The 20,798-nt window shown below is 38.9% G+C and overlaps 1 long non-coding RNA gene across 1 annotated transcript; it reads left to right on the top strand.

Moving 5' to 3' along the window:
* The first annotated feature begins 980 nt into the window (after positions 1–980).
* Positions 981–20,488, top strand: LOC106482352 (uncharacterized). The gene is made up of 3 exons (XR_001292143.1): positions 981–1,054; positions 2,055–2,171; positions 20,361–20,488. It is a non-coding gene; the product is annotated as an uncharacterized lncRNA (long non-coding RNA).
* The last annotated feature ends 310 nt before the right edge of the window (positions 20,489–20,798 follow it).

The raw sequence follows: 20,798 nt of genomic DNA, 5'->3' as shown, positions 1-20,798 counted from the left end.
TTTTCATTCTCTCATGTGATCATGTAATTCTCTCAAGTAATAAGGAGCCACTGGATGTTCTTTAACTCCTTTGACTGTTCTTTCTAAATATCTACTTTCAGAAGAGAAAGTGGCTGGTACCACTTTTGAAATCTGCTAAGGTAGAAGAGACACTAAGTCCATCAGGTAGCCACAGAAGAAACTGAAAAACAAAACTTTTCCAGTCCCACAGGGGGGTGTATCCCAAGTTATAAAAATGCTGCTGACCAGGTTTTCAGAGGTGTTGCCTACTGTTGAAGTTGAACTTCTGAGTGTGTTGCAGCTCCAGCCATCAAGTGTTTATATTTCCCCTCCTCTGAAAGTCTTATGTGGCTACAGGTACCCCAAGAGAGAACAGTATGACAGTGACACAGGGGTAGACTAACCTCTAACCTTTATTTGGTATGATATAGCAGAAACCATTTAGTAAGTCTCACTATAGGCTTATAATAATTATTGCATACAGAAGTATTGTACTTGGGAACTTGTGATAGACACAGATTTAAAGAGTAAAATAACTAGAACAGAGGAGAAAATATATATGGTTTGATGTAGCTGAGCAATTCAGAGCTCTTTGTTTTGTTTTGCACTAATCTCAGAGTTGAAGAAGAAAGCCGTTTCTGATCAACCCAAGGAGAAGCCCACTTCACAGGGAAAGTCGCATCCCCAGCCATTAGTGATTGCTGAGTGACAGTAGGTGAAAATTCAGTTATTTCTCTATGACAGTGAACTCATTTGTGAGTAACTGATTTTTCCCCTACTCTTCTATGTTTGTTCTCCCCAGTAATGGGACAACTGTGTTGCAGGCTCTCAAGGGCAGATTTTGTCAGGGCACTGTAATCCGTGCAGTCTATGTCTTCACTAAGGAAATCTCTACTCACAAAAAGACACCCTGACTCTTTTGTCTCTTGAGTAGTTTCTATTTGATTTTTTCCAGATACATTCAGCATCCTGGATGCAAACTGAATTCCTTGAACTGCTCTGCTGGTGCAGCTAAAGCAATCATATAACAATATTTGTGACAGTTTTGAGTCAAGTAAGAAAACTGTGGGATGTTTTCTATATTTAAGTCTCTTTCAAATGTTTCTTTGCTATGTTACACCACCCACTGGGCAGCTTGGCTGTCTGCCGTCTTCCCTGTTGTCCCACAGTACTATGTTTGTAAGACTGGATGGTGGAACCTAACAGTGTAGTGTTTTCGAGTGTTCAAACTTCTCTTAAGGAAATTATATATATTTGGATTATTTTTTTCTGCTTTACCACATGAACAGCAATGTTGCTGGAAGGTGAGTTAGGGACAATGCAATTCCATATTTCCTGGCAATTTCAGTTTGTTGCAAGGAATGGCCCTAAAATATATGTGGGCTCTGCGTATGCCTGGGAGTGACTGACAAGAGAGAGTGTAGCAGAGATGCTAAGTCTCATGTCAGTAAGATCGGCAGGCTATAATTATTCCTTTACCAGCCTCCTACACAACCAGGGACTAGACATCTTCTGAGCTCAGTCCTGTTAGCTGCCAAGCAACCTGGCTCTGGTCCACTAAAACACTTAAGCACATACTTATCCTGAAACAGTTATGTTGAACTATGTCTTCAAAGTAACAGTTTGCATATTTAAGAGCTTTGTTGGTTCAGCACCTAAAGAGTACAGCATCTTTCAAAAAGAGGCCCTCTGTGCTTCTATTTCATCTTCTGTCCTTTGTCTTGTCCTCTTAGAGCATAAGTGCTTGAGGCAGCAATTATTTCTTATCCTGAGTGTGTGTATAGCATTTAGTGTTTGGGGATTTTTATCTGAACTGAAGCCTTTAATTGTCTTCAATAGTTGTGACTACAGTTCTGTGAGGAGAAAAGAGAGGGACTCTGCATTTCTTCTTTTTAATAATGTTCATTATTATTCTTACGTCTTTCTCTTGCTCTCCTTTACTCTTGTTAAGCATACCATTTTTGGCAGGCTTTCATATTTTAGGCTGTGATTCAGAAATTCCTGTGTGATTTGTTACTATATATATATATATATTTTTTAATTTTCCATTTCAGCAAGGAAATGTTGCAAAAGAGGCATTTTCACCAAGCCACTGAACTTGTCTGCTAGGAACATGAATACCAATGAAGTCAGGAAGGCAAATATCAATAGACCACCTTAAGTCAAGCAAGGTAAGGATTTTATCAGTGTCTGCATGCTCCTGCAATGTGATAAAATTAGCAAGTGGAGAGGGACTTGAAATAAAATTTCTGAGCCAGATATCTCCAAAATCTGAGAGAGTTTTCATTTCGACCCAAGCTAAAAACCTCAGCTATTGATTAACAGTGTTCTCAGCACATTATACATAATGAGGTAAAAAGAAGTGAAAATGTAAACAAACATGGAAGTAATAAAGTCAAATCAGCATGCTGTATAATGGAAAGATCTGGGATATAAGAGATTTCCTTTAAATGCCACTTAGAATGAGCTAGTTTCAAAGTCTTTGTATGGTCTGGCAAGAGGGATACCTCACAGTTGCACAGCCAGAGGAGCAAAGACAGAAAGCACGTGATCTCTTTCCAGCATCCAAGAAGTCTGAGTAAAAGAGTTAGAGGCTCATAGAGTTTCCAGAAGCTTTAGAAGGTGCTTGTTAGCCTATTCAATATTTTCATATATCATCATAGGTGGTATATTTTTGACTGTGGTTGATGAAGGGCTGTGGCCTTGATCCTTCTCTAGTAATTACGGCCCATCATATCTTTTCCTCCTGTGAGTTCCTCATCACCCTTGTGCAATCTTAAGGCAAGACATACTTTTCTGAGTATATCAGCCTTGAAAGTCATCTGACCTCAGGTGTCAGGCTGAGCTCGGTAACAGATGATGAAATCGAAGTTATGCAAACTGAGTTTTATTTTGGTTGTGTTATTCTTGTTCAATCACTTGATAAGTGTTTCAGCCTTTCTTTTCATCTCTTAAATTCTTTTCTGCAGAGGAATGAGCTCCTTAGGTGGTGTTTGACTATGAGCACAGAGTGTACCTATCTAACCAGGACTATAGTGGGATGGGGTTACAACTGTAACTTGTTTTCTAACTATCACATAATCCCATCTTGCCTATATGTGCTCATCCTTGTTCTCTTTGCAAGGTCCGGAGACCTTCCCTGTTTTCCTGACATCTGGCCTCCTCCTTGCATCTTAACAATGCTTCTTGTGTCCTCTGTTTTCTCAACACTGATCTTCCGCCCTCCTTTTCATCTCACCACTTTCAAAAGAGCCGTATTGGTGTTTATATCCATTTTAGTTAGACTGAAGTTGCTTAGGTCAATTGCTATCTAGCCAATATTCAAAAGCTCTGTTAGTTTAAATTACGTATTTTCTCCTTGTCTGTCATATATGGATAGCTATTCTTTAGAGAAATTTAAGAAACAAGTATGTATCTTTTTTTTTTTCCTTCACTCTCACTTATTTTAAAGGTTATTTTAAAATGGGGAGCTGAAATTCCTATTCCTACAAGTAGTCAGTGCCTGTCTCACCTATGGCTTGAGTTCTACTCTTTCTGCCCCAGCAGCACAGCGCAGATCAGTCTCACTCCATGATGGTTATTCCCTGTAGTTTGTTTTCTGCCTGTACTCCAGCTCCTTACAGACACATTTACAATGCATTTACCACAGTGCACAAGGGAAGAGAAATCAAAACCGTCTGCAGACAGAAACAAATTTCTGAGGCTAGAGTCCACCCGGAGAACCTGTTGTGGAGAGGAAATGTCCCTTGCCCCTAATCTAAAGGTGTGTGCTTTATGCAGAATTGAAAATGTAATTGGGAAGGGTGTAATGATCATACTGAGTCAATAATTTGTTCATCTTGGTATGCAGTCGCTCCTCTGCTGTAAATGGACATGCTTTTTTGTGAAGGTATTGTAGAACTAGGATAGGTGAGCATCTTTCACTCTTAAAAGCCATTAGAAGTGAAGGATTAAAAGGGGGCTATGCTGTCCCTATAATAATGCACAATTGGATAATGAGGCTAGTGAACAATGAATAAAGTCTTGCTCTCCACTATATTAAAATGAATGGTTTTATATGTGATAAAAGTATCAAATGCCCACACAAAGTTTGATGGATAATTGGCAAATCATGTCACCTTTCAAGAGAAGGTCATCTCTTAAAATCTTGTGTCTCAGCTGTCATTTAAATACTTTGATATTTTCAGTGTCTGTAGCTGAATTTATCTCATTTAACAGTGTCTTTCCTCTTACAGAGCATCAATGAGATGCAGCCCCATATGTGCACAGTGACTTCTCCATGATGTTCAATTAAAGGAAAGAGAGACTGTAACAAGCACAATGCTTTTTTGTTTGGAACATCTGCATCAGCTCATCATTAATAATATATTCTTTTTTTTTCTTAAAATGACTGTAGCAATTGTATGAGTGTATGCTGAATCATGACATCTTCTCCTTTCTGTTTATCACTATATTCACCTTGATTATTCATCCCTTGTATAAAAATAGATGTGGATAGAGATTTCTCTAATATTCATTGCAGAGATTACAAGGATTTATTGCCATAGGGGACTAACTTCCCAGATATTAGAGAACAACTGCTACCAATAATCTAGTGCCTAGATATGTGAATGCTGGATTTTTTAATTTTTTTTACTAAATACACCCTGAAGCAGATGATTCATTTTATCAATACTGAGAACAATGTTAGAGAAAGTGATTTTAGAAAATTTCTGAGTGAGTGAGAGTTGATTTTAAGTATTAGTTCTATGGCACAGTAGTAAAAAACAGACCTGTAACTAACAGGAGAAAAGGTGTTTTGTTACTCTGTATTTGTTTTGTTTAAAAGACAAGAACTGAAATAGTCACAATCCTGATTCTGGAGAAGGTTTTAAGTTTAACTTTTGCCCCTTTGATTTAAAAATAAGTATCTGAAACTTTCCTCCTGAGCCAAGAGGTAACACTAAGTGCATAGAAATGTAAACTACTGCACCTTAAGTGGAAGCAAATCTCCCTTCTCCCTCCTTCCTCCAAAAATATATTTAAATCAGAGGACTGGCTAATCTGATAGATGAAAATATTAATACATGATATTGCTTTTCCAATAGCTGAGGGTTTTAATTAACCTATCAATTTAGGAATGGTGTCATATGATATAATAGGAAATAAATATCTGTACTTAAGAGAGTAGCTGCACACCTTTCCCCAGCTGGTACTTTTCTGCAGCTTCAACAGGTTTTAGAACTCATATTGAAGGACAGACTAGTTGGATGGGAAGGAAATGGAAAATGAGACAAAGTATGACAGAGTTCTAGCCACAGCTGAAGGGCTGTTTTTCTTTGATGAATGAATACACAGGCATTTCAGTGCAGGAGATTCCTTCCAGTACTAAGCCCTGTATCTATTAAATGTTTGTTTTAAAACCAAAAGTAATTTTAAGTGGGGAGGAGACAGGGTGGAAGGTACATGAATAAAGACTCAACATGTTTTGGAGCTTGGCAGATGAACATTTAAACACTACATTTATCAAGAGAGTGGTTGCAAAAGGATTGCATGATAATTTCCATTTTAACTGTGTGGTTTGTGTTCCCTATTGTCTAGAATGTTAAGTGTTGCAAGCTGAAAATTTCCATCACCTTCACTGCACACGTCCACTCTTTCTCTGCCCAAAGACAATTGTCTTATTTTTTAGTTTAAATGAAAATAATTCAGATGTTTCTGAATAGAAGGAAAGAACACAAAGTTTTCCTGTTCTTTTTTAAAGCCCTCTCCTCCCATGTTTTCTGTTGGACAGCTCCATTGACAGGATTAAAAGCTGAAATTTGGTGAGAAATAAGTCTTCTTCCAGAGAAAAAATTGTTTTGATTTATTAGAGTTTTGAAGTCTTGAGAATGCACAGCAGGTTGTCTTCCTAGCATTGTCAAAGGCCCAGTTCTCTAGGCTGTAAAGCATCTTTCATTCCCCTGAGGAAAGTAGCCTTAAATGTACACTTTGAGAAAAACAGCCATGGTTGTGTATCTAATTAACTGTGATGTCCTGCTCTCTACAAAATACAAGAATGTGAGAAAATCAAATGAAGTTAGACAGTTTTATCTCTCTGTGACCAGTGATACTCAGACAGGCTGTGGTGGCTTCTTGGAAGGAAAGTCCTCTAAAGATATTTAAAAGTATCCAGGTCTTAAATACTCATTTACATCTTCATTAAGATTGGGATTGTTAAGGGAGTTAGGTACTGAGTTTCACTGAAAGCAGAACACCCAAAGTATACATTTCCTTTATCTGCTGAATGACTCTAAAATATTTAAGATCACTTACAAAATAATTTAGGGAGATGGAGGGTCTGTTTGAAAATATGTCCTTGGTTCTGTGTTGCCTGCAAATGGGGCGAGCAAGAGGCAGGACACTCAGGATGCATAAAAACATACAGTTTTTATAATCAATTTTCTACTACCTGAAATAATACTAGCATACCCCAGGTAACCCAAAAGCAGTGTATTGTGGAAAAAGTGTATCAATGCTTGCAGTGGGCTACATCTGAGCTGATATGTCCTGCTGAACTTAAGACCACTCTTCACTGAGCCACCTCAGGTGTTCCTGCATCCAGAGCACAGCTTATTTACAAAAGGATTAACCTTCTTGTGAAAGATGGAAGTTGTCTGTAGGTCTGCAAGCACAGAGAGCAGAAAGCCCAAGAGCAGGGAAAGTCCTGTCTGGTAAAAGATGTGAAAGATCTGTCTCAATGTCTCTGACCTGTTCTTAGGAAGTTTGTGTTAATGTAGCTAGTCTTGGTGAGGAAAACATAAATGTTCTCAGAGGTGAGAGAGACCCACCAAAGCAGCACAACAGTGACTGCTATCACCTGCTGTGAGTAACAATTTCATAGTCTCTGGTTTTCAGTCGCTCACAACTTTTCTGAAATATTCACCTTTGTGACTGAAAAATCATTCTTCATCTCTGCCTGAGCATAAATAATTTGCTTCTAATGGTTAAGCAGAAAACAGCCATTTCTTTGTATGATGGAGAAAACTGGGAGGGAAAATATAATCTGTAATAAAAAAGAGGGTGTTTTAAATGAGGGAAATTGCTGAATTTTGAAAGCTGACATTTCTTACAGAAATTGCTCTTACTGAAGGGAATAGGAAGGAGATTGGTTTTAATTTGGCCAATTTAGCATTTAAAATTTGAGAATATGTGATAGAACCTCTCCTCTATCCTCATCCCTTGTGAACAAACTAAAAAGGCTGCTCTGTAAGTACATGTTAGTATGACAAGTTTAAGTTTGCCACTAAAGTGCCCGACTGCTGGGGCCGATGCTGAAACAGAGGTTCCTCTGTCCTTTGAGAAACTGGAAAAAACTAGTTTGCTTTGAGGACTCCTGCACAGCTAATCTGTGAGTCTGTTACTCAGAGTCTGTTACTTTCCATGGAGAGGAGCGGACAGCTGTTCACATCCTCTCTTGTATGGTCTGTGAGATCTTCTTATTTCAGAAATATGAAAGTAGATGTGATGCCTGAGAGGAAATGGTATCATAAAGCCTGCACCCAAGTGAATGGGGAAAGGTCTGTTAGAAATTCACCTTAATTAAGTTCTGTCTTTTGCATCTTTTAAAATGAACCCTTTGTGCTCTCACTGCATTTTCTATTTTTGCGTGTGTATGGTACAGGACAGACATAGGATTGCAATAGAACCTGGATAGCTGCACTTCTGTCTCTCTGAATTATGTGATGGCCACTGTCTAGAGATAGACTAACCTGTCTTTACAATAGTAGTAGCACAAAGAAGCTTCATTAGTATTTTTTTCCCTCCGCCATCTACTGCTTGCCCAAGGAAAAGTAAAGATCAGAGAAGCAATAGTCCAATGGTATGACTATGAAAGACCCAAGTGGTTTCTGCTAGTCTAGTGTTTCTAAGTCCTGTTCAGGGATCCTAGTCCCTTGTGCTTATGTAGGAAATTGTTTGTCAACCATCTGATATTGCATAGCCTCAAGACCATACAAATACCCATCTTAAGAGTATGTGAAGAGCGAGTAACTGAACAAACCATGAGCAGTTCCTTAGATACAGACATGAATCTGAGCTCATGCCTGTTGTGAGCTGTATGCAAGTGGAAAAGAGGCCTGGAGAGTCTCTGCTTCTCACTTGAGTGCTCAACTGTATGGTCTTGATGTTTTATTTCAGTCCATTTATTTTTGTATCATTTGAATTATTATTCTGGAAACATTTCTACTACAGCAAAATTTTGAATTGTCCTTCCAGCATGAGCCCTGTTTTCATCCTGCTGCTAAGGCAAAACAAACCTGTCTGATTTTTGATTCTTTTTATTTGACAAATATGCCCTTTATCCTAGTCACTTGATAGTAACTGTCAGTTGTGCTACAGTGAAGTAAACTCAGGAATATCTGATATTCCTGCTGTCTTTGACTTCTCAGCTATCCATAATTTCCCTCCCCACACCACTCACACATGCATCTACATTCTCAGCAGATAAGAATTTTACCCTTGATCATAATCTTAACTGGAGTCAGGACAGGTTAACATATCAGTCTGTCTTACAGTAGTTCTGGGCACATTACAGAGCCTTGTCCTAGTATGGCATTAATTTGGGATGGGCGTACGGTGGGGAAGACAAGGAGTTTACAAAATGATGCTTTGATCTGTGAAGTCTAGTCAAATTGGATTGCAGGGATATCCTATTGAATATGCACCTACTCATGCTGAGTATAACAGAGCTTTTTTTCCCAAAAGATTGGAGCAGAATTACTAGACTATTTGAAAAATTAAAACTCTGATGGTATCTGCTCTTTTCTCCAAGGACTCTCTTGTTTTCTGCATAAGTTTAAGTTGGGAGCTGCTTTTGCCTTGAGGCTTTGCAGTGCTAACACTAGTGGCCTATCAGTTGTCTATTCCCCAAAACAGGTTTAGTATGCCCTTCAGACCGCTCTAGCACAAAATCAGTTTAAACTTGAAAGCAGTTCTACTGAGATATTCCTACTGTATTTTTATTTCATCTTCTTCAATTAAATAATGTTTGAGATAATTAGTGTCTAAGTCTACTGTGCCTTTTCTCTCTGACTTAGGGAAGAAGGGAGTATTTCTGAGGATACTAACAGGACATAATGTACATAGTTAGAAAGATTGTTTTCATGCTATCTTATTTCTATCTTTGAACAGTTTATTCCTATAGATACCACTTATGCCTTGGAGCATAGTTTAAGTGGAACATCCACTGGTATGTGGTTGGGATTAAGATTCCCATGATGTGAACTTCATCTTGCAATATGTTCCAGTGTTTTGAGTTTTTACACCTGTTTAATACCACTTTAAATTTTGACTGTTTTTGATTGAGCTGGTGGAAAATCAGACTTGCAATATATTTGGATACAGAGTGCCTAAATAGCATTTTCAAAATTGAATTAAGTGACTCTTGAAAAGCCTTCCTCAGTGATATCCAGAAATTACTTTTGAAAATTGTACCCATCTAGCCTTAGCACTTTCCTCCACTATGGTTGATTCTGTCTCTTTGCCAGCAGTAAGTTCACACAATTTTCCTTCATAAAAGGCACAGAAGTTCTGCATTTGCAAGTGTACTGATATATGAATCAATTGGTTTGCATACCCCTAAAGAGGTTGTGGACAATCATTAAGAAAATACACTTTTTACAGAATAGCTAAATGGGGAGTGAAAAATGCTCTAATTAAAACACTGTTACTGTTACCCACTTTGTAATATAGAGTAGATCAAATGCCAATCATTTTTTGTCAGTGGACTATCTCTGAAACGATTATTTTTATGGAATTTTCAGGACTGCACTTTAGACAAACTTCTATGCCTGTTTCCAAATTTTGTGGTTGACCTGTTGATCACAGGATCAATCTTGGAATATTTCACAGCATTTAGTAAAACCAGAAAACCTTGATGCTTTGCCTGACATCCTCTGCAAAGATTTCAGGTATGAGAGCTAGGTGCTGCACGCAGGATCCACAGCAGAGTGTGCTTTTGTGCCTTGCTGTGACATGCAAGATCTCAGACTCTCGATGGTTTTAGAAAGGGTGCTGCAAAAGGAGTAAAACACACTTCCTTCTGGCCTGGCAGTGCATCTGTGATGCTGCAGTTCAGCATGCATAGGTCAGTAGAAAGTACAAGCTTCTTCGCTACTTCATGATGATGGTCTGACATATTCTTTGTAAAAGATGATATGACAAAACCCTTTGCTTTATCCCTGTCTCCCCCAGGGTAATATCTGCATCTTTGCTGTGTTCTGAGTTCTCCCCACCCACGGCTGACTTTGCATTGCATTAGTCTATAGTTAGAAATGCCATGCTTGGAGCGAATTATGTAACTGATAGCAGTGTTACTTCCCCTGGAGGATATTAAGGATCCTACAGCACTTGTAGGGAAGACTAAGTACTAACCCTGCTGCTGAGGCAAAGGCTGCTTCTTAACATAATTGTTTGTTATTACTGAGAGCTCTGCATGAGCTGTCACCAGCCTGGACAGGGTGCATTTTCAGCAGGATGGGTGACGACATTGAGTCAGAGGTATGGGAGAAGAGGAGCTGTTCATAAGCTGTCTCACATGTGTGTGTACATGTATATGTGCATGTAGTTAACAGATGAAAATTATCTTGTTCCATGCTTGAGTTTAAGTGCATGGTCTTTATTTGCACTGTTACTTCATTCCCAATCTGTGTGGAGGGTGAAGGGCTGGACAGAAGACCATAATTTGTTATTGCTACATAGCTGCACTATTGCTACCAGTCTGCACTACTACATTTCAGGGTTTTCATTAAAATCCCAAGACACTGTGCTGGGTTTGGTTTTAAAGTGTTTGTGCCTTTGTGTGAACAGCTGAGCCTGCCTTTTTTACTATGTAACCACCAGCGTCACATTCCCAAGGGAGGCTAGCAAAAAGTCAAATGATGACATGTTGTTTATTTTAGTTGACATTATGGTTAAGGTGCACTGCTAGTCACTTATCCACATCTAAAATACTGGTGAAGGAGATTAGAAAGTGTGTGCAAAAGCTGAAAGTTTGGAGCTTTTTTTCCATGGACCTTGAAAAGGAGCACCACCTGCTGTCCTGTTCTAGGGACAGAGCAGAGCTCCTCAGGCTAGCACAGTATAGGTGTGCCAACCAGGAACTGCTGGGGGGAGAAAGGTCCTGCCCATTTGCTACCCCTCTTGTCTCCTGCCTCCATAATCAGAGAAATGAATGTGAAAGGTAAGAGAATAAACCAAAACAAACTAAAACAAGAGCATAGCCATAGAAATCTCTCTCTGCAGGGAGTCTTGAGACAAGGTTGAAAATTTTATTTTAGCAAAGCAAAAGTGTTTCAGGAAAATATCTGTTCTGGTGAAAATTTCTTCAGGAAGGTCCTGGATGCAATTTCATATTCAATTTATTTGTAGATATATATATAATGGGTACATAGAGTGCTTTTGTTTTAGTTTCAAAGTATTTCTTCATTGGAACAAAAGTTCATCTGAAACCTTGACACATTATGAAACAGAATTGTTTTTCTCCAATACTGACAAAGCAAGCTCTGTATTTCCAAGGGCTCTTGACCCAACTAGATTAGCAAATTAATAGTATAGCATTCCAGAATGACCTTTTTTCTGTGTAATTAACCCATTCTGATGAATCATCAGTACCCAAGTTTGACAGGTGTCAGTAACTGGCAAGAACGTCACCACTCAAATGATGAAAGCTGATCATCACCTTTACGCGTTAGGGACTTAAGACTAATGAATGCACTCACCAAGCTGTAAAAAGAACAGCTTTCTGTTTGAGGGATGTATTTCCTTCTGACTGTCTAGGAGTTGTGGTGTTTTTCCTTAAAATAAGGGGAAGGAAGCTTAAGAATGTAAATACTTTTTTTTTTTTTTTAACTGTTTCACCAATGAGGCTAGAAGAAATATTTATTAAGATGTAATACAGCCTGCAATGAGTGTATTGATTTTACCTGTGATACTGACCGTACCATAAAGTGGAGCTGGGTAGTTGAAAAGGATTATGCTGCTTTTCAAGCTTGCTGAGATACTGGTTGCCTGATCTCCACTGATCCACAATCCTACACGCTGAGGTATGTGGTCCTTTCCTGTGGATGCCAGTACCTTTCTCCCACTCCCCCTTACATCTGTTTCAGTCCTTGACTCTGTCAGTAAGAAGAGAGCTAATCTAAAAACAACATAGGGAACAGTGTGAGCAACCAACATGAGAGACACTTAAACAAATGGATTTGTAAAACACGATTGTTCTAAGCCTGTCCATGCCAGGACTACAATTTGAATTAAACATAAGGTGACTCCTTTCACTGAATCGATAAGTGCAAATAACATAGCTTGCAACCGTGTTTTATTTCCCAGACAAAAATGGTTCTTAACAGCTTTCTGAAGGCTATGCTTCAGCCACCTGCTGCTAAAGTTGTTTGCTTTTTCCTAGAAAATTTGATCTTCTACAACATTAAAAGAGACAGGCATGCAGTCAGCATGCTTGTGCATACTTGGGGCTAGAATTTGTAAATATTTGAAAGGCATATTTTTTAATGAACATCACAACTTTCTACAAACTTCTGTGTAGCAAACATAAATGACAGGGACGGAGGGTGCTAAGATGGTACTGCAAGAATATTCCTCTCATCCTCACTCAACCTTAGCTGGGGCTGGATGCTTTGGAGGCAAAGGCAATCATCACTATTGTTGGGAAATGTGAGTTTGCTGCTTACCTATGTACAGCACCTCTTTTTTGCTTCCCTAATAATGGCTTTCACTGCAAGATCCCATTCTCTTTCTATCCTTCTCTAGTATGTGTGCTTTGCTATTTGGGTTGCAACAGGGACCTTGCAGCATGTATTTTGCAGTACTTGTTTCCATTTTGCAAATATGCTGGAGCACATTGTAATACCAGTTGATTTTTGCAGCAGGTATTGAATGTGTTGTAGTCCCAGCAGAAGAGTGCTTGAAATGCAGACACTGAGAACAGCTGTTTACAGTGAAATCCTGTTTCCCAAGTGATGGTTTGCCCTGAGCATGGAGGAGTTCCCTAGAAAATAACCTTTGCTTATACTTTTATTAAAATATTCTTCTTCCTAAGGGTAAAACCTTTGGACCATTGTTCCACATTTGCTATTTCCATAGCCTTCCTTCAGCAAACCTGACAATGAAAATTTCCTCTGTTAGGAGATCTTCTCTTTGCTGCTATTGCTCTTTCCCCTCCTCAGGCCACCAAGCAGTACATTTCCTCATCTCTTCCCCTTGATGTCCCATCATGCCCTACAGCAGCAAAATTGTTAGGTGCCAACAGTGGGATGTGATAACCTCCAGCGTTAGTGATCATTAGAACTTTATGGGATTTACTTTCTGTTCTGGTACTTCCATATACTGCCATATATTACAGTTCACTACCGCTTTTCAGTCTATTTCTCCCCACACTTAATCAATACTTAAGGAACTAGCAGGTAAATGAAGGAGCAACTGAATTTTAGATCCCTTATTTTGTGATATTCTTTCTGAGCCTAGCATGCAGCATAGGGGAGGGAAAACTTTAATTTGTATGAACCAGCATACTCTTTGGATGCTAATTTATGCCAGATGAGGATCTTGGGTGCCATATAGTTTCTGATTTTTAAGTTTTTGTCTTAGAGAACCTCTGTAGTTATGCATTTAAGCTGTTGTATGGACAGCAGGCAAACTGCATATATTAACATGTTGTTGTTGTTAAATCTAAACCATTTTTTCTGCAGAAGTGCTTAAGGGGAAAGAAAACATCTAAAACCTAGTCCAAATTGATCCTTTATGACACAAGCAAAATAAAAAGTAAAAGCCAGGCAATCTGAACATTTTTTTTATTGTTATTAATAAGAATATGAATCTGGACAGACAGCTTGTAAACTAAGATGCAACTTGATCTGATTTCAAGTGGCCAAAATGTTGTACTATCCTCAAAACAGCTCATGGAAATCCTGGTATTTCGTTAAATGATTAAATATTCAGGATCTTGACTTTTCTTCTTAGTTAAAGGAGATTATGCCTCAGAAGAAAGTGTTATATTTTCATGTAGTTAGCCTGTGAATTTAGCTATTAAAAGAAAACTAGCTGTGCTTCACAGCGGTGCAAACAGACACATGCTCAGGTGACCTAACCCTGCTTTGCCCCTGATGCTCCCCACAGTCTGCTGCTTTTCCCCTGGTAGCCCAGCCACCCCAACCTGCTCCCCTGCTCTTCTGCTATTTGCTCTTCTGCCCCCCTTTCTCTTTCTTTTCGGCCTCTGATGTGATTAACTGAGGATTTATGTTCATATCTGGGTATTTCTGAAGAGGTACAGGTTATCAGAGGTGCAACTATGTTTGCTTTTTAAACAACAGACTTTTAAGAAACATCCCTTCCACCCTAACTACTAGTTCATTAATCAACAGTAAGGGCAATAAAATATCTCTTTCTTTACGCTGGACAGACACTTTCTTGATTGTAATGAGACAGATCTTACCTTGTGCAACTTTATAAATAGTTTGTAAAAGCTCAGTAGACTTTATGACTTGCCTACCATTATTTATATGTGTTTACACAACATGTATTAACAAAAGTGGGTGCACGCCCATGTGATTATAAAACCAAAATGCAACAGGAAATAAAACAAAATTGACAGAATGATTAAACTGAGATAGAATAACCAAGGAAAGAGGGCTGATTATTTATGTATATAAAAATATCTCAGGATGATATTTGGGTTACTCTGTCAGTGGAGTAAGCCAGGAGCTGCTATTGCTTATCAGCAAACAATACCAGGTTTCTCTGCTGGTCCCTGAGCCCACAACTCTGTATACACAGATGAGACAGGAGGTGCTTAAATAACGATGACCTCCAAGTGAGTGAATAACTGTGGAGTATAACTAAGTGCTTAATTTTTGACAGAAAAGCAACATCTCCTAAAACAGTATAACTGTCATTTTACAGGTACATTCACTATATAGTATAAATATTATACTCTTTCTCTCCCTAAATGATATTTTGCATATATTCTTTAGCAGTCCCTAAACCAAATTGTTTATAAAAGTGGCAGTAGAAAAGCTACATCTATTAACTTTATCTGAAAAATAAAAAGAACCCTGCTGTTAGTTACGGAAGTAAAAAAATAGCTCACAGTCATTCCCTAGCTCTTGTTGGTTTTACGGAGCTATTTTCTGTGATAGAGGGGAATATGCAACCACAAAACTGCTGGAAATTAAAAATAACTCCATAAATAGATAATATGAAATTACCAATGTTCAACCAAATGAACATGAGTGCATTCAGAGGGCTACAGCTAACATGTAACACTGATTCACTAAAAGAATACCTGAGGGCAAAATTCACAATCCTGTATGCAAAATGTAGATGCTCACTCAACAGCTACCCAGTTTATTACCTTGGCGCTTCTTCCCTCAACAAATGTCAATGTCTCTTAACTAATTCCAGGTGTAATACATGTCACAAACCTAAATGTAAAAGTGTTGGGTGAAAGTTACAATTTTCAATGTGAGGCTGATCCAGTCTTTATGCACATATGTAAATGAAGCCATAGAAACAATAGTGTTTTAATCTCTGATTTGTAGTGGACCCATTCCTACTATTTGTCCTACTCCTTGTTCAAGAATTTTGTCTTTGATTTCCACAGAAGCAGGCTGAGGCCCAGCATTTGCTGCAGTTTCGTTTTATGAGGAAAATTTGCAATACTCTTATTTCAACACAACTCGAAGGGTTTGCCCTAAGGTTTTATCTGATATTCTTCCTATATGCACAGATGTACCACCCTTGGGTGGGGATAAGAAGCAGGGGAAGGAGAGAAGGATTGTGAAATGGAAGTGGCAAGAATGTGCAAACTGTAGATACTACTACAGAAAGAAGATGGGATCAAAACCAGTGCCTATGATACAAACACCTGCAACTCTGAAATTCAGATGGGGAGCCATGGTTCATCTTCATTTATTGGGGAGGAAGGCAAAAAGGTGAAGGAATAACAAACATCATCCTATGAATTACATATTATAGGATTTTATGTTTATAAATATATCAAAGATATGAAAAACTAAGAAATTCTTATCCTTTAAGGAAGTTTGAATCTGAACTTGCACACAACATTTGGTGGATAATTGTAATCTTCCTTAGAATATAGGTCATATTAACCAAAAGTTAATTTCTCTCTGACTCTTCAGATTTTACTGGCTTTGAAGACATGAAGGAGGGATGGTGGAGATGAGAGAGATGAAAATTAGATATTTATATCAAATTTAGGATTAGCATACTTTGATATCTTTGTGTGAAACTTTTACTTCATTATTGCTTCAAAAGTTTCATGGATACCTAAGCAATCCTTCTGAAACAAAGTACATAGCCCAAAGTGACATACACTTGGGTCTGATAATAAAATTGGTTCAATTCTGCATTCCTGAATCACACTTTAAACAATGAAGCAAACAATGAAAGTCTTGAGCTGCTTCATGTTGAGGAAACCAATGCAGATTTAACTTGCCTTGTGGGGGGAGAACAGGATATGTGAAAGTCTACCTTTTGGGGGTTCTAGTAACAAAGGCCAAAGTAATGGACTGCCTGACCTTTAATAATAACCCAAACAGGTCCTGCTTTCACGCTGTGCAATTGTGTGAATTCAGCGAGGAGGCTATGCTGTTTTTGTGCTCAAAACTGTGTTCTGAGCTTGCTGTTCAAAGGGAGAATTAAGACAAAACAAGCTCCTAAACTAGAACTCAAGGGACCGCTATTCACTGGAACATCTGTGGACTACATGAGCAAAGACACTTTCTGGGAGATTCGAGAAGGAAAACTGGGTCTTCAGCATGAATGAGAGATTTGATTCTATTCTATTCTATTCTATTCTATTCTATTCTATTCTATTCTATTCTATTCTATGTCTTTCATGGAGAAAGATTTCTAACATAAGAGTTCAGAGCAATCCGAGTTTGGGAAGACCTCTGCAAAGAATGTGGCATTCCCACCCCCTTCCATCATGAACATGAGCAGGAGGAGAAAGGAATATAATACAGACTGCTCCTAATTGTGAACTGATCTTGTCTGGAAAAAGTAAAAGACTGTCAGTTGTCCTGCATTTATCTTTTTCCTTTTGAATATTGTTCCTGGCTGTTTCAGACACAAGAGTGTCTGACTGGTTTCGCCCAAATGATGTTAGAGTTGTGAACTGTTCCTTCATATCATCCCTCAGGATTCATCTCTGTGATTCAGTGTAGACAGTTGTTTGAGTTGCATTCACTCTGACCTTAAATTAAATAGCTTCCAGACCAGTGTTGGCTCATGGTCTGCCAGTTTAGAGCATAGGCATCACTGGTGTCTGACTGCCCATACCGCTCCTGGTGAAAATACCTTCCAAAATGAATGATACTTCACACATCAAAAACATGAAATAAATTATTGTTCATCAGATTATGTAAGAATGGTGAGTAGGCATCATCCCAAAAGCATGTAAATCATGGGGAAACATTTAATGCAGACCTCAAGTTGGGTGTGATCCTGTTACACAAGAAAACAAGACAAGATTTCGAATGACTTGTGCCTGGCCTTTGTTTTGGGTTATGTTTTTTTTTTCTTTCGTGACATGTCTCCTTTTTGTTCTCTTCAGACCCTCCTTCCTAAGAGGACAAAAGCCCCAGTGGTGTTTTATTGCTGCCTCTTTGCTTTTCAGGAGCCCTTCTCATCTCAGATTTATCCATGAGCCAGCCAAGGAGCAAAAATGCCACCACATGGTTTTAATGACTGACTGAGCAGCTTCAGGTATGAACCCTGAACACTCAGGTAAATTAGCTCAGAAACAACCTCCTAGCTGATTGTGTTCTCACCATATTTCTATAGCGTAGTATTTGAATAGCAGATCTGTTCATACATATCACATCATCCTCCTGTGGGCTACTCACAGTCAGGAGAAAGGGCTAAATTCAAAGAGTCTGCAGCAAATAATACACCCTGCTGTAGATACTTTTCCTCTCCTTCCATTTTTCTTCTGGTTTCTGCACACTGCTTCTGAGCAGGCTGTTTTCCAAGGGGACTTTGTCAATTGCTACAGGCTGCTGTTGTGGAATATAGTTCAGACAGTCTCCAGTGTAATGTAAAAAGGGAAAATATTAATTAAAAAAAAAGGCAGGCTAATGCTTACAGCCCCGTGAACAGACCCCAGGCAGCATAGAGCTGTTTCTTCTGGTTCATTTGTCCTTCATACTTGGGCATTTATGCTGAGTCAGACAGAGGAAACTATGCCTAGAGCAACCCTTCAAGTGCTTTTTTTCTTTTTTGATGTGCTGAACACCTGTCCCCCAGCTCTCACGTTGCATTTAAATCAGTACAAGTCTAATAACCGCACTTCTCGCTCTTTTACTGAAGGAATGGATTCAAATCAGCTGATATTTAACAGCAATGGCTCCTTAGTGGAGATGATAATTGGTTAAATAAAGGTGCCTTTAGGGCATTTAGTAGCATTAAAGTTTTACATTTCAATCTGGTTCTGCTTGCTTTTTTAAAAGCTCTTGGGCAGTGAACAAGCAGGACAGGCTCTAACCAAGTATAGCAACTCTCATTGTCCAGATGACAAGATAGTAGTCAACAGTATATACTTCCAAAGGGAAAAGCAGGAAACTGAGTCTTGGACAATTTAGAAACAATGTGTTCATCGGAAAGTTCTCTCCTAACACTTGACATTTTAGTGGTGAGGTCATGCCCTGAGGAATACATGCTTGTATCTCCTTGTCAGAGATGCTAATACAAGCGCAAAAGGATCTCGTTATCCAAAGAATCATGGACAGCTTCAAAAAATCCCAACCAATTCTTTGCCTCAGTGATTTTTGTGTGGCAATGAGTTCTCTGCCTAAAAGATTAAATTGTGGTATTGTTTTCAGTTTCACTGTCACCTTCTTGTGTCTACAGAGAGGAGGTTTACTTGATTAATTTTCTCTAAGCCATCAGTCATTATACATTACTTCATTAGCTTCATTCTTCTTGACCATACTGTCTTCACTTTTCTCACACTCCTCCTACAAATGTCTTTTTGTGCTTTTGGTACCCATGTCCCCAGTTCCGAAGTACCCTTTCTCAACAATATGCTTGATGTAATGGGTCACCACTGTGCACTGAGTGGTGGGTTTTCTGCTTGTCATTTACTTACCTGTGGTGTTGTCTGAATCATCTTCCAGAATCAGAGCAATTAATTTAGAAGTCAACCCTGTGCAGAAGTAGTTCAAATTCCTTGTCACAATGTGTATTACCTGGCATTTTATGTGTTGTTCTGCTCTCTGTTCACCCAGCTTTATTGGATCCCACTGGAGTGCCACACAGTCTCTCTAGTCTTAATTATCCTATATAACTTTGTGGCATCTGCAGTTTTTGCCACCTCACAACTCGTTTTTAGATGTCTCATGGGTAATCTGAACAAACCTACCTTACTGTGGGACTTTGGGACAGCCACTGACAACTTTTGACACATTTTAAGTTGACTGTTATTCCTCCTCTTTAATTTCTCTCTCTCGGCCAGTTTCTATCCGATGATGGGACTTTACCTCTGGTTTTGTTTTTCTCACTGTACCTGTAAGACGTAGGAAGAGGTATTAATTCTTTAATGCCTCCTGTTCCTGGTAACTAATTTTCTCTTCTAGCATTAGCTATGGATACCAGGCCTCCTGCAGCTGTTCCTGACTCCTATAAGGCAGCCTATTTCACAGGGCAAATCCTTTCCCAAAATTCCTAGGTCCCTCTAGAAAGATCATGAGCTACGCAGAGTTGCATAAAACAGTAATAAAAAGCTGCCCTTCCCAGTAAGGGGGGAAGGCTTGCCTACAGAGCAGTCCAAAACCCACTGGGCAAAGCAGTGTATCTCAGGCAGTCTCATCCGTTAAAGCAATACAATAACATTGCAGTAATATCACCACCCAAATAGAGATGTCTCACAGATCCAGACTCTCTAAATAAGGGCTATTCATAATTCATCGCTGGCTGGTCTATGAGTAGTGGTCATTATGATGGAGCAGTATGGAGAAAACCAGAATCACAGGAAGCTGCAGCAACTTGATAAATATTAACAGGTTAGTATTGCACAGGGCATAAATGAGCTTACCCTTCTACCAGGGTGTAAGTTTACTTCCAATTCAGGCTGGCAAGCGTGATGGAAAGCACTCACCAGAGGGCAGAGTCTGGTTCTTGAACTGTAATTATTACTTAGCATATACTTAATTAATATTTAGCATTCTTTGAATGGTAATGAGTTTTTAACACATACGAGCACTCACTACTTAGGAGCTCTCTGGATCAAGGCTGTGCTGTCTTACAGCCAAAGGATTTTTCTTCTTTGTAGAAGCAATTTTTGACCAGCTTTGCTTTCACACTGTCTCCAGCAGAGCACCAAGGCTGCAAACAGTGCAGAAAAGAAGATCTCCTAGACCTAAATGGAAATACTGCTTCCCTTCCTTCACCCTTCTCCACTGGAATTACAAATATAAAAAAAAAGTTGATATTCATTTCTACTGATGTAAGTATTTGCAAATTCATATATTTACAAAACTTAAATTTTAGGCCTAAGTTGTCCTGACATGTCTTTTTAAGGAGCTTGCCCAAGGCCACAGAGTGACTCTGTGTCAGTCAGGATTAGACCTCAGGAGCTGTTGCCTTTCAGTCCACTAGACCAAGCTGCCTCTCATGCTGCCATTGTAGCTCTCCAGGCCAGATCAGTCTGATCAGTTTCTACATGGGGTTGATCTTTAAAAACACTTGAATCATAATTGCTTGAGAAACCAAAATAATACCTTTCTGTATCAATAGAGGGCCTAACCTTT

Source organism: Apteryx mantelli, chromosome 2 (genome assembly GCF_036417845.1).
Source record: "Apteryx mantelli isolate bAptMan1 chromosome 2, bAptMan1.hap1, whole genome shotgun sequence".
Classification (NCBI taxonomy): domain Eukaryota; kingdom Metazoa; phylum Chordata; class Aves; order Apterygiformes; family Apterygidae; genus Apteryx; species Apteryx mantelli.
This window is presented reverse-complemented; position numbering and strand designations above follow the sequence as displayed.